Source organism: Microcaecilia unicolor, chromosome 2 (assembly GCF_901765095.1).
Source record: "Microcaecilia unicolor chromosome 2, aMicUni1.1, whole genome shotgun sequence".
In the NCBI taxonomy this organism is placed as follows: domain Eukaryota; kingdom Metazoa; phylum Chordata; class Amphibia; order Gymnophiona; family Siphonopidae; genus Microcaecilia; species Microcaecilia unicolor.
In genome coordinates, this window is record NC_044032.1 from 511,968,635 (window position 1) to 511,983,670 (window position 15,036).

The 15,036-nt window shown below is 40.8% G+C and overlaps 1 protein-coding gene and 1 non-coding gene across 7 annotated transcripts in view; both read right to left on the reverse strand.

Annotated features, from left to right (window-relative positions):
* The window catches only part of LDB2 (LIM domain binding 2), a 687,185-nt gene that overhangs the window by 552,615 nt on the left and 119,534 nt on the right, over window positions 1-15,036 (reverse strand). The window lies entirely within an intron of this gene.
* On the reverse strand, window positions 5,051-5,122 carry TRNAW-CCA. The gene has a single exon. It is a non-coding gene; the product is annotated as a tRNA-Trp (tRNA).

Sequence of the window (15,036 nt, forward strand, 5' to 3'; positions counted from 1 at the left end):
GTCCAAAGCAGTTCACATTTCAAACCAAGGTAAGAATACATTAATGGTTCAAAGTAAAACATATAACACTAAAAGCTACTATCACACAAATACTTCTGAAATAAGTGTGTTTTCAAACTCTTTCAAAAGGACAAATAGATGAGTTTGGTGGTTTTATCTGGTAACTGAATATTGCTAAAAGGGGAGGAGTTCTTTATGCATAGAAGGACCAAGTGTTTTATATTGCTAATTTAAAATGGGGGGAGGGGTGTGCAATATGGTGGTGGGCATGTTCAAAATGTTGTTTTGGCTTGTCCCCCTCTATATCTAGCTTGCCTCTCTGATACTACCCCAAATATTTCTGTCTACTGTAGAGACACAACTGCCCTCTGATGAACTGCATTGGTGCCACCATGGCCTAGACTCAGCTCACTCAATCCTTCTTGGGTCTCTAAGTAGAACTGGAGGTAGAATTCACCTCTAGGGTAAAGAGGAATCTGTTTCCCTATGAAAAAGCTGTGAGAATAAAGAGCTGCAAAAGTCTGTCTCAGTGGAGTAAAAGATTTGGAAAAGCAGATGATCTTTCCTTCCAGGCCCAGATTTAGGTGTCTTACCTGCAACTTAGCTGCAGGGAAAGGCCATTTTGTCTGCAGAGGTTACTGGTATATGGGCTCCTTGGAATGTTTTCTAGCTGAATCCAAAATTTCTGATACACCATCTGCTTTTTTCCAGGAATTGACCATGAAGGTTGCATGGAAAAGCAGGTAATTTCTTAGTGAACCAGTCTCTTGGAGTGCGAGCAAGTAAAAAGGTGTTCAGTGCAAGAAGAAGATTTCTTTTGTCTTCTTTTTGAGACCACATTGCCCTCCAGGGAAGAGATTGGAAACAATTTAGACCTGCTTTTTATGTTATCACCTATAAGAAGTGACTAGCACTGTTAGATCTATGATGCATTGTGTACTTCTCATGGAAAGAATGTACAAAGCCTGCAGCTATTTGAAGTTATTGATCCTCTACTTTAAGTGGAAAGTAAAGAAACCTCTTGAGAACTCAAAAGATCTGTGTGTGGACTGCTTTATTTTGCAGTGGCGAAGTGAAATTACAGTAGTCCCCATCAAGAAGATCTAAAACAATACACTTTGCTTCTATTAACAAGAACCCTGGAGATCCTGTTTCATATCATCCAAGACCAAAAGGGTCACATATAAGCAACAAATTACTAAAAAAAAAATAAAGGTCAAGAAAAGGGAAATAAGTATGCAATATTCAGTGTTTGAAATATTTAGAGAGGATGGGTGCTGGCAATGATTAGTGACTTTGCTCAACTCTAACCCAGGTTTACTATAAATTTCCACCCCCCAGACCATTTACTTAGGGCCCTGCTTACTAAGGTACACTAGCATTTTTAACGCATGCTAAAAATTAGCGCGCACTAGGGTGTCTCTATCATTAGCGCGTGCTAAAAATGCTAGCACGCCTACAGCGCAGCTTAGTAAACAGGGCCCTCAGACTCAGAGATACATTGCCGTGGATTGCATAAGCCAGAATAAGAATTCAGAGTTTATAGTTCATCTTTATTTGATATACCACCTATAAAATTGCTTATCTAAATGGTGCAATAAAATAATATGAGAGAGGAACTGAAAATAGGAAATCGTATTAGAAGGCCTTGGTTAAAATTTAAAATGAAATAATCTAAATTTATAGAAAGATGATGATTAATTCTTATCTAAGACACAAAAGGGATGGAGGGAGGTGGTAAGACCAGTAACAAGACAAAAAAAAAGGAACAGGCAAAAGGGAAAGGTAGATGGATCAACAACAAACATTGCAAAATGGAATTAGGTAAATTATAGTACTGGAATATGGCAAATTGTCAGAAGAAAAGACAAAACTAAAATAGTAGGGAAGGGCAGCCAGTCAATTTCTGTTGTGTGTTATATCCTTCCAACACTGGACAATCCAGGTCACAAATACATGGCAAGATCCCCCAAAAAGTACAAAACATTTGATGCTGTTTATCCCAGAAATATTTTCCCCAAGTCCAATTTAATAATGGTCTATGCACTTTTCCTTTAGGAAGCCGTCCAAACCTTTTTAAAACTCTGCTAAGCTAACTACCTTTACCACGTTTTCTGGCAATGAATTCTAGAGTTGAATTACACTTTGAATGAATAAAAATTTCTCAGATTCGTTTTAAATTTACTACTTTGTAGCTTCATCGCATGCTCCCTAGTCCTAGTATTTTTGGAAAGAGTAAAGAAACAATTCACATCTACGTTTTCCACTCCACTCTTTATTTTATACACCTCTATCATATCTCCCCTCAGTCGCCTTTTCTCCAAGCTGAAGAGCCCCAGCCGCTTTACCCTTTCCTCATAGGGCAGTCACCCCCATTCCCTTTATCATTTTCGTTGCCCTTCTCTGCACCTTTTCTAATTCCACTATATCTTTTTTGAGATGCGGTGACCAGAACTGAACACAATATTCGAGGTGCGGTTGCACCATGGAGCGATATAAAGGCATTATAACGTCCTCATTTTTGTTTTCCATTCCTTTCCTAATAATACCTAACATTCTATTTGCTTTCTTAGCTGCCGCAGCACAATGAGCAGAAGGTTTCAACGTATCATCGACGACACCTAGATCCCTTTCTTGGTCGGTGACTCCTAAGTGGAACCTTGCATGACGTAGCTATAATTCGGGTTCCTCTTTCCCACATGCATCACTTTGCACTTGCTCACATTAAACGTCATCTGCCAAAGTCAAGTGCATAGTCTTTCAAAAGCGGTTAACTATTTGGAAATAAGTGCACACTTTTGGAATGAGTGTGCACTCATTTCCCAGTACTGTGTGCATGGGCCAGATTCTATATATGGTGCCTAAAACGTCAGCGCAGAATTAAGCGTATTCTATATGATTTAAGTGCAGTGTATAGAATATGCTTAGTCGATACCATAGTGCCTAAATCTATGCAAGTCCATTTACGCCAATAAAAACCTGGTGTAAATACATGCGCGAAGATTTAGGCACACTGACCTGTATTCTGTAATGACATGCAGATATTCTGGAACACCCACAAAACACCCATAAATACACCCATAAACACGCCCCTTTTAAGCTATGCAGGTTTATTTTCATCTGCATGCTTTGCAATTTAGGTGCAGTTATTTATAGAATACACTTAGCGATTTCTATGCATAAAATGCAATTATTGCCAATTAGTGCTCGTTATTGCTTGTTAAATGCTGTTAAAAATGCTGATTTACTTGTTATACCAATTAAGATAGATGCGTATCTCTGTGCGGAATCTAGGCGCCATATATAGAAACCAGGAGTGCGTGACCATATGCAATGGTCTGAGCATGTGCAATGGTTCGTGCATGTGCAATGGGAGCCCTATAGGGAAAGAATGTGCAGTATTATCAGAAAATGAACAATACAATTTTATTTTATTTTTTTTTTTCTTTATTTATCTTTTTAATCAAATTTACAAGCTATAATACTTGTGCAAGAAAAACAGATTAATATGATTACAAAGAAATTTTCTTAATCAGAAATTATACAGGAAAGAGAAAAAAAGCATCTTGTTTTAGACCACCATAACGGGGGGAGTATGCCGATAACTTTAGGAGAAAAGAAACAGGAATATATAATAATGAAGTAAGGCTTAACGGATATTACCACTATAATCTTCAATACATTCCCTAAAGAAAATACAAATTGGTTTCAAACATCTTTCATAATATTCTTTTGTACAATAAATTGTTTTAAGTGATCCGGTACAAAGAAAACATATTTTATATCCATATATTTTACAATGCATTTGCACGGATAATTTAAATTGAAGGAAGCCCCCAATGACAGAACTGCTGGTCGTAAGGTCAAAAACTCCTTTCTTTGCTTTTGTGTATTTTTGGTAACGTCCGGGAAAACCCATATTTTCCCCCCATAAAAGGGGTTTTGTAAATTTCTTAGAGCCAGTTTCCTCACTAGCTCCAAGTCTTGTTGAAACACAAATGATACCAAAAGGGTTTGCCTATTAGTTATAGATGTCAAAGATGTTTCCAAAAGTTCTGATACACTTATATCAACTTGCGGAGTCTGTAATTCAACATTTGATCTATTTGTTGGTAAGTAATAAATTTTACTCAATGGTGGAATATTATCCGATGCAAACTTTAAATTTTCCACCAAAAATCTTTTGAAAATATCCATAGGTGAATATACTGATGTCCTGGGAAAGTTTAACAATCGAAGATTCAATCTTCGATTAAAATTTTCAAAATATTCAAGTCTATTGTGAATCTGTGTATTATCTTGAATCAATTTTACAGTTGTTTCTTTCAATTTGGTGGAGTCAGTTTTCAAAAGGCTTATTTGCTCATTGACCTCATTTTTCATTGTGGCAAATGCAGTATTTAAAGTTTGTACCTTTTCAGTCAGGAAATCGATCTTATTTGTTGAAATCCTCATCGTATTATCTAAACGCTGGAGCACTTCCCATATCGTCTCCAGCGTGACCTTTGCATTCGAGGCCGTTGATGTTAATGGACTCTCCTGAGTAGCTATAAAGCTCTCTGGCTCCGTTGGCATGGAAGCCCCGGGAGGCAAACCGACTTTCTGGCCCAACGGTAGAATGCCTATTCCGACTTCCGGTCTCGGCGTTTCACCCCCGAAGTCGATCGCCGCCGGTTGCAAAGGTGGGCAAATAGTTGGAGGAGACAACGAAGTGTCTATCCCTAAGATTTCGGCGTCTCCTACCGCCGTAATATCAGCAGGGCCTCCAACCTGAGCAGTGGAATGTCGCAATAGAAACTGATCAAGCTTCTGCTGGACGGGCGTTGATGTTAGCACCGACTGGGCCGCCGGTCTAACGGTCCCTTTTCTCTTGGTGTGCGGCATCATAAAGGTAAGGAACCAGGAAAAATCTTTAATGAGGAAAAAAAAATAAAACACCAAGAGGATTTCAAACTCCAGCAGCGTTGAGTTAGTCACCTATGCGAACAGATGGTACCGCCGCCATCTTGCTCCTCCCTTTTTTTTTTTTTTTTTTTTTAAAAAGGTTCGATGACCCCGACGTGATTCAAACACGCAGCCTTCTGATCTGGAGTCAGACGCGCTACCGTTGCGCCACGAGGTCTGGCAACAATACAATTTTATATGTTTTCATCTGCTTGTTTTCAGGGCATGGGATATGTTGTTTCGCATTTCCCATGTCACTACAATGACAGCCCATCCTTATGAAGTTTTTTTAGAATTTCCTGGGGTGTTGATATCAAAGGGTACGCCAGTGGTTCCCAAACCTTGTCCTGGAGGCACCCCAGTCAGTCAGGTTATCAGGATACCCACAATGAATATTCATGAGAGAGATTTACATGCAGTGGAAGTAGTGCATGCAAATCTCCTTCATGAACATTCATTTTTGTTTATCCCAAAAACCTGACTGGCTGAGGTAACTCCAGGACCAGGTTCGGGAACCACTAGGGTAAACTGTTCACAAAGTGGGAACCATATCACTAAAATACGAATGCCAAGTACAGTACAACTATGTGTAACTGGGCTGGAACAGAATATTTATTTGCAATACACTGTTGGGTGGTACGGGCTGTAGAGAGAGAAAACTGTGAGCTGAATTAGGGAAATAAAAATGTTGCTTCAAATTTTATATGGGTGCACTTCAGAACTATTGATTAAACTTACTTCACTCATTATTGGACATTCTCTGCATCTTCCAGATCAATTGACTTTATGCTCACCTTTTTATAAAAATGACACGTTTTTGAAAATAGTAAATTCATTCCATATTGGGAGTATCATTGTGGAATTCTCTTCCTTCTTATATTAGGACTGAATATAATTATGTTACTTTTAGGAAGAAGGTGAAACCTTTATATTTCCTAAAAATACTAATGATTAGTAAGATTTTTTTGTTATTTTGTAATTTGAACTAATTTTGTACTTCATCATCTACTTTGTACACCGCATTGAAGCTTGAAGTGGGGATACTAGCGGTCAACAAGTTAGTATTTAATTTGATTTCATGATAATTTGCACATGCACATCTATTTTTGCATACATACATGTATCTTTGGTCATATTATTCCCCCATGACTGCTATGTCACTGAAACCTTCAATATCCCATTTTTTTTACTACTTGTGTGGTATATTCCTTTACAGATGGAAAAAGAATTGACAATTTCTGAGTGATACGGCAAAATGTTGATTTTAAGAAGTTGTAACACTCTTGTCACTAACAATTGTGTAGAGGCACATATGATCCCTACCAGGAAAGTGTTTCTCCTTGACAGGAAATGTTAGTGAGAGCAACGGCGTAGCTAGGACTGAATGGGCCCTGGGTGGAAACATGAAGATTGGCCCCTGATAACACCATCTCTCCCAAGGGGCCTGAGGAGTGGGGTGGGAGAAGAGGAATTCCTTCAGAGCTCCAGTAAACAAACCCTGCAAAAAGCAAATCCATTCCAGACCTATATAGAAAACCTATCATAGTAATAGAAGTAGAAATAGAAACTGAAATGCAAGATATCAGAGATACACATTTCCCAAAGCTCAGAAAATGAAAAAAAACGAGTCAAATGAACCACAAACATATACAAAAAGAAAAGGAGTCCACACTACAAAAATAAAAAAAAATTAAAAAAATAAGCAGAGCTCTGTGTTTCAATATTTAAAAACTGCATTCTGCAATGGACAACCTGACATGTTTCAACAGTATATATATCACTGATACAGGATTTCTTTACGTACTTAATCACTATGACTCAAATAAGATTTACTATTGTTTTGGATATGCATTATACAGAACTGTAAATTGAAGGAACATAAAGAAATCCATCAGTGATACATGTGCTGTTGACCCCTGAAGCAGCTTGTTCAATGAAACATGTTGGGTTGTCCATTGCAGAATAAAGATTTTTAATATTGAAACACACAGCTCTGCTATTTTTACTATTATTTTTTTTGTAGTGCACACTCCATGTCCCAAAGCTGACATCAAAAATAATAGAGAAAAAGAAATACTTGTTCTACCCTTTTTGTCTGAGCATTGCTTTGATCCCAGTGTCTCTTTTCTGCTTTTCTCTGTTTTTTAAACTCTCTTTCCAGGGTTTCCTGTCCTTTTGACATTTCTTTTCAATCTATGTCCAAAATCTAGCTTTTCACTCCAACCCTATCCATCCTGTCCAGCGTCTCCCTCTGTGTCCCTGTGCTTTTCTTCCACTCACATTCAGTACCTAATCTCTCTCTTCCCTTTCTCCTGTACCCTTGACCCCCCCCCCCCCCAGGTATTCTTGTATCAGCGCTGCATACGTCTAGTAGCGCTTTAGAAATGATAAGTAGTAGCATCTCTCTCCCTTCCTCTGTTAGTCCAGCATCGCTTCCCCTCTCTCCCCTTGGTTCAGTCTCTCTCTCGCTCTCTTTTTCCCTCTGATCCATCCTCCCCCGGTCTAGTATATTTTCCCTCTCTTCCCTTTCCCTTGTGCTCTGGATCTCTTCCCCTCTCCCCTTTTGCTTCAGGCTTCTCTCTCTCTCTCTCTCTTTTCCCACTGCTTCTCAGCCCAGTTCCAGCATCTCTCCTTCTCTTACTCTCCCTTCCACAGGTCCAGCCTCTCTCCATCACAACTTTGTGTTGGTATGGCAGCTCTCTATAGCACCCTGCTGCTCCTCTTAACATGCAGTATGTTGCTGGTAGAAGAAGCAATAAAAACAGGCTGCATCCCACCCACAGGAAGTTGCAACAGAAAGGTGGAACGCTGAATAGAAAAGGCCCTGATAGGGCTGGCTGGAGGTAGCCCGTTTTCTTCACTGCTGTGTGTTTGGAAGACCATCAGGGATGGGGGAGGAGCTAAAGAGAGATGCTGACCTACGGGGGGAAGAGGAAGGAAGGGATGTCGGAACTGGAGGGGGGGAAGCTCAACTGCAGGCAGCCCCTACCATTGGGTGGCCCTGGGTATTTTTCTGGGCTCATTCAATGGTAGCTTTCTGATTGAGAGCATATAAGCATATCTGACCAATCATCTTTTCTAACCTTTGAGTAAATTCCATTTACTGCCACTCAGTACTGTCTGTCTGTTAACCAGTTTTCAATCCAGTTCACCATTTTGGGTCCTAATTTTAGTCCACTGAGTTTATTCATGAGCCTCCTATGAGGAGGAATCATGTCAAAGGCCTTACTGAAATCCAAGTAGATTACATTTAGCGCATGTCCACTTTCCAATTCTCTGGCTACCCAGTCAAAAAAATCAATGAGATTCGTTTGGTATGATATTCCTTTGGTAAAACCACATTGCCTCAGCTCTTGTAATCCATTGGATTCCATGAAATTAGCTATCCTTTCCTTGAGCAGCACCTCCTTTACCTTTCCAACCACCAATATAAGTTTTACCAACCTGCAGTTTCCCAAATCTTCTCTATCTCCATTCTTGTGAAGAGGGACCATAGCCATTCTTCACAAATCCCAGGGAACCTCTCCCATCTCCAGTGATTTATTAAACAAATCTTTTAGAGGACTCACCAGAACCTCTCTGAGCTCCCCCAAGATTCCGGGATGGATCCCATGTGGCCCCATGGCTTTGTCCACTTTCAGTTTTTCAAGTTGTTCATAAACATTTTTCTTCCATGAACTGTGTAATGTCTACTTCATTCCCATATGTACCTTTACCAGCTGACTGAGGTCCTATTCCAGGATTTTCTTCCATGAGGACAGAAGTATTTGATATGTATGTCCGCTTTTTCCACATCACTCTCAACATCTTTCAGTCTTACAATTCCATTCCTAGCCTTTCTCCATTCATTAATATACCTGAAAAAAAGTCACCATTCTTTACATCTTCAGCCATTTGTTCTTCTGCCAGAGCCTTTGCCAGTCATATTTCTCTCTTCACTTCTTTCAGTTGTATCCTTGATACAGTTCTCTGGTCATCCACTCAAAGAAATCAATCAGATTTGTTTGGCAAGATTTTTCTTTGGTAAAATTATGTTGTCTCAGATGTTGCAACCAATTGAATTCTAAAAAATTACTATACTTTCCTTCTGCAGTGCCTCCATTACTTTTCCAGTCACCAAAGTGAGGCTTTCCTATCTGTAATTCCCCACTAATCTGTCAACATTTTTATGATGAGGGGTCATATTTACTCTTCTCCAATCCCATGGAACATCTCCCATGTCCACAGATTTATTTAAAAGATCTTTACGAGGACCTGCCAAAACATCTCTGAGCTCCCTCAGTATCCCAGGGTGTATCTCATCTGGTTCTATGGCTTTCACCACTTTCAGGTTTTCAAGTTGTTCATAAACACAATTGTCCATGAACAGTGCAATATCTATACTTACAGGAGTAGAATGAGGCTTTAACTGTAGCAGATACCTATGCATCAAAGGTTGATAGTCAGTGACTACACCTAAGTATATAAAGGAATCAAAAGTGTAAAAGAAGAACCATAATGATGTAGCAGAATGGTCAGATGGATGAAACTGCCTCTCACCCAAGAAGCCAGTTTTAGTGGGGTTGAGCCTCAGATGATTATTTTTAAACCAGAAGGTGACTGCATTGAGACAAGCCATTCTTGGGGGTGACATCAGGGGAATGTCAGCGTAAGTGAGAAGCAGGACAGGATATAATCTGTGTAACAGAAACCATTAACACTTAAATCTTGTACAAGGCTAGCCAGTGTGGAGATAAATATGTTAAACAGAAGAGATGCAAGAGCTGACCCCTGGAAAACCCTGCAGGAAAGTGAAGATTGATGAGATAGAGGATCCAGTGTAAACAAAGAAGGAACAACCAAAAAGAAAATAAGCAAACCAGTCAAAGACTAGACCACTGAGGCCAGTTACCTGGACCTGGACTAATAAGAGCTGATGATCAGCCAAGGGAAAAGATAGCTTGAGAGAGACCACCAAGGCTATCCTCTCCCCATCTTGAAAACTATTGAGTTCACTGAGAAGAATTGTCACGGTGGTCTCAATGCTATAGCTAGAGTGGAAGCCATATTGGCATGGATGCAGAATATTGTTTGTATCTACTTGCAGAGTGTTTTTGTGAGACTGGTGCATGAGTTTGGACTATAAGAGAATATAGTTGGGGGGAGGGGGGCAAAGTGGAAGGAGGGTCAGCTTGGATAGTGGAATCTGATGAGTAGAAGAGGTGGGCTGAGGTTAAGATTAGCTAGAATGCCATTGAGGAGAGAAAGTCTGGGGTAGAGTAGCTGGGGAGATAGATAGGTTTGGAGAAAGAGCGTGTTGGGGAGATGAACTGAGGGAAGAATATATTAAAGGGATGGTCAGGAGGAAAAGGAATGAGGGTAGAGATGGATTCAAGGAGAGAGGCACTGGGGGGGGGGGGGGAGTGGAGGGGAGGGTGAGATGTGCCAAGGGAAAGATAGCATGGAAACTAGATTCTCTTCTAGTTACATAAGTTGTTGTGAATGTGTCTGACTGACAAGGATGACTGAGTTCTTGGAAGAGAGATCCTTACACATGACAGTGACTGCTTTCTCTGAAGATGGTTCTGGCTCTCACATTTAAGTTTGTTTTTTTTAGGGGGGGGGGTTGTTTTTGCCAGAGTGGCCCTTGCTTGCAAAAAGTGAAGGAAATCATTAAGATGTGTTGACATACAGATAAACATATATAGATACAGGCACACACACAAACACTCATATATTTATTTATTAAAAAGGTTATTTTTTTTTTATTTTGCAAGGGTATTACTATGACTGACAAGGCACATTTATGATCAGATAAAATGTCACAAGAATTTGCCTGTTTTTAAGCAGCACAAAATGCAGTGCATAGCATTATCACTTATCAGTTATCTGTGTTGCCTGGAAGGAACTTTGGGCAAGTCACAGGAAAAAGGTGGGAGCATTGTTGGTATTTCCTGCCGGCCAGAACACTAGCATATTGTTTGGCTTATTTTCCTAAAGTTATCACATCACATCCATAGTTATTCCCGTAATATCCTCTTCCCAACCAGGAGCTGATATGTTGTTTATTGGCCTATGCAAACTGCATCAACAAGTCCAAACTTCACCAGGCTAGGAGCAGAGCTGAGAGATTTGGTGGAAAGATAAGTTTGTCTTGCTTACAGTGTTACTAGTTGGTAATATTAGTGACTATATAAACTCATTGCAATATAGATGGGCCCTGTTTACTAAGCCTCACTATAGGCATGCTAGTGTTTTTAGCATGCGCTAGCACTAGAGACACCCATGTATTCCTATAGGTGTCTCTAGCATTAGCATGCACTAAAAACGCTAGTGCACCTTAGTAAACACGGCCCTATGATTTAGATTTGCATGCACTGCCTCCATTGAATGCAAATTTAACTGAACTCCCGACTGGCTGGGGTCCCCCCAGTACAGATTTGGGAACCACTGCCCTATGTTAGTTTATATTTCCAAGCAGACAAAAAAATTTGGGGACAAATATTCAAACCCATTTACCCAGATAACAGCTACCATTACTCTGATAAATGGCTTAGCCGGGCCTATCTGGTTACATTTACCCCCTGATTCTATAAAAGTTGCCAAAAATTGTGCATTTAAATTTGGGTGCATATCCAATTTGCTTGTGCAAATTAACTGAATAACAAGCCAATTAATGCAAATAATTGGCTTTTTAACAAGCAATTAGTGCCACTAATTAGATTTAATTAGAACATACATATGTAAAATATAGGCGCAGGATCCATGCCCAAAAAAAAGGGGTCATGGAAATAAGAGGGCTACGGGCGTTTTGGGGTGGATCAAAGGTATGGTTTTGAACAATGCACGTAATTACAGATTATGGGGGCTCCATGTGTAAATTTAGGCATGGGCCTTTGCACCATATATTCGTTGGTGAAAATGGCAGCGCCTAAATTTACGTGCGACCTCTGGGCATATGTGCTATTCTATAAACTGCGCCTAAATTTAAGTGCAGTTTATAGAATAGCATTTTTTGCACCAGTTTTTTTGTGCCATATATAAGGAATCTAGCTCATAGTGGCAGTATTTGAATAGGAGGGCAATTCTATAAGGTGCGCTAAAAGTTCAGCACCATAATGCAGCACGCTAAGTGCAAATTCTGTAACAGCATCTGGGCACCCGGATTCCATTATAGAATACTAGCATAAATTGTTTGTATGTATGAGCCAACATTTAGGCACGCACACGCCATGCCTATGGCAGATGTAAATGCACATGCTTAAATATGGCACTTTAGCATATAAATCATGGTATACTAACCTAAGGGCTTGATTCTATATATCATGCCTAAAAAAAGCAGCACTGAAAAAAAATACGCCTAGGCATATTCTAAAAAGTACATCTAAATTTAGGTACGGTTTATAGAATATGCCTAGTGCCCATCCACGCAGTAAACTTCACTTCTGCCCCCATCGCCCCCACTGGACCACCAGGGTGCAAAGGTAGGCCTGGAGGGTCTATTAAGACTGGGGAGGTTGGGGATTGAGGGAGTCTTCCAGGGAGGGGAGAAGCTGTGGGAGGGGGAAGGGAAGCAGGGAGGATGTTTCAGTGGTCAGGAGAGGCTCTCAGGGCTCAAGGCACCTTTTCAATAGTTGCGCGGGTCCCAGTCAGTATTCAGCACCGGGACCCATATAGCTAAGCAGCTGAAATTAGGACAACTTTTGAGCTGTCCTAATTTCGGCCACTTAGCCCTGCGGATCCTGGCACTGAATAATGTCAGCACCCTTGTAACTGCCGGCTCTTCCCCAACGCCACCCCCTATACCATCCCTGACCTGCCCAGAGCTGATATTCAGTGGCACTACCCAGTTAAGTTCCATTGGATATTAGCAGTTAGGCCTCTCCTGCCCACTTAAATCACTTTGACTGTTGGTCATTAAGATTATAGAATTAGGGGGATAGTGCCGGGGGAATACAGGGGCAAAGCAAAACTGGAGACAGAAGTTATCTGGCTAGTGGCAAAATGTATCTGGATAAAGTTAGGCCAGAAATAGGTTGTTCTAACTTTATCTGGTTAGCCATTCAGATAGCAGACTGACTAACGCCACTACCTGGAGAGCGGCGCAGTCACCACTGAGTCCAAATATTCAGCACCAGCCACTATCTGCAGACTGGTGCTAAACATCTGGATTTTGTATAGCTGTGGCAAAAAATATAAAAAAGAAAAAAACGCCAACTACCAAGGCTGAATATTGGGTCTGTTTATCCTCAAAAAATTTCCTATGTGCCCAAGTGCCTCTCCCCTTGATTAATTTTCCAGCTTATAAGAGAAACATTATGAGAGTAATTATCAATGAAAAGAAGATATCAGATTGGGGGCTAAATTTTGAACATTGTACTATCTTGGCATTCAACCTTCTTAAAAAGCAATCTTCAATAAGAGCACTTTCTATCAAACACAGAAGGCCAGATGTACAATAAAGGGGATAGTTACTAAAGTGAAATAATAATTGGTATGTTACGCACCTTAGTTTACCATAGAAGTCATTATCCTCCCAGGGAACATTTCTTAAAGTTGCTGGCACAGGAAAAAAAAAAAAGCTGCTCCCCCCCCCCCCGAAGATAACTCAATCCCCCAGCCCTCTAAGACACATCAATGAATGCAGCCAAACCCCATCACCCATCTGCCCTCTGACAAATTCCCATACTCCCTTCCTCCAAAGACACCTCACTCCCCTTGTAGGCCCTAAGGGCCTACCTTAAGACATCCCTGGTGGTCTAGGATAGGAGCAATCTCTAGTCACCCCTACTCCTGCAGGTACCAGGTATAAAATGGTGCCCATAACCTCTAGCAGTAATTTCATAGTACTACCACTAAGGGGTGGATATAAAGACAAAAAACAGTATTTCCCAATGAGAGTGCTATTAGAGGATGACACGGGGACAAGGTTTGTCTCTGTCCCCGCCCTGTCCCCGTGGGTTCTGTCTCCATCTCCACCCCATCCCCGCAGATTCTGTCTCCGTCCCTGCAGGCCCTGTCTCCATCCCCGCCCCGTTCCCGTGGGCTCTGTCCTCATCTGCAGAAGCCTCAAACACTTATGATTTTATATTTAAATATTTTTATTAAAATATAAAAAGTAACAATATGCTGTGCAACTGTTGTGTATAAATTACAAATAGAGAACAATAATAACAATGAGCAGCTATAATAACCCTCCTTCCCACCACCAACCTCTACCCTTCCAACCCCAACAATAGGTGATTTCTACTACACCAAGGAATCCTAATTCACACTGTAAAAATGTCCAGGGGTATAAAATACAACCCGTTCTATACGCCCATGGGGGGAAAATATGCCCTATAAAGCACTATGTTTTTTTAATCTGTGGATAAATACGAAATCATCAACAATCTCAGGATTCAATCTAGCTCTCCTGTCTTCCACAGTCCTTCCTGGAATAGAAGTTGTCTTCTTAGAAGATGTGCTGCTAGCAGGATGTACAGGATGGCCACTGTTGGAAACAGGATGCTGGGCTTGATGGACCTTTGGTCTTTCCCCGTATGGCAATACTTATGTACTTATGCTAGTTGTGGCCAGTATGTTTGCTTTTTTTTCCAAAAAATCAAAATATCGTTGTAGGCATCACTTAAACATAAATAACAGTCCAGTTCATTAACAGGCTTCAAAGTAGAAAATGACACAGGGACAAAGTTTGTCTCCTGTCCCTGTGGGCTCTGTCCCCATCCCCATGGGATCTGTCCCCATCCCCACCCCATCCCCATGGGATCTGTCCCCGCCCCGTCCCCACGAGCTCTGTCCCCATCCCCGTGTCATTCTTCAAGTGCTACACCATACTAGCTGTGCCTTCAGACCTGATCAAGTGTGCATTGGGCAAAATTTACCACTGCCTGATGCTCAGGTCCAGTTCAGTATATGGATTTTGCTCTCAGCAGGTTGCTGCAAAAACAGCCACCAAACAGTGGTGCAGAAGCTCATTTCTGAACATTTGTCTCCTTATACTTCATGAGCTCCAGAGTGTGGTAAGAGGCAGTGTATATAGGGCACTTATAGACTCCGCTTTGTACAGTATGCATATTATACAGAGCAGCCCATTTTCTTCCCTCATCTGAG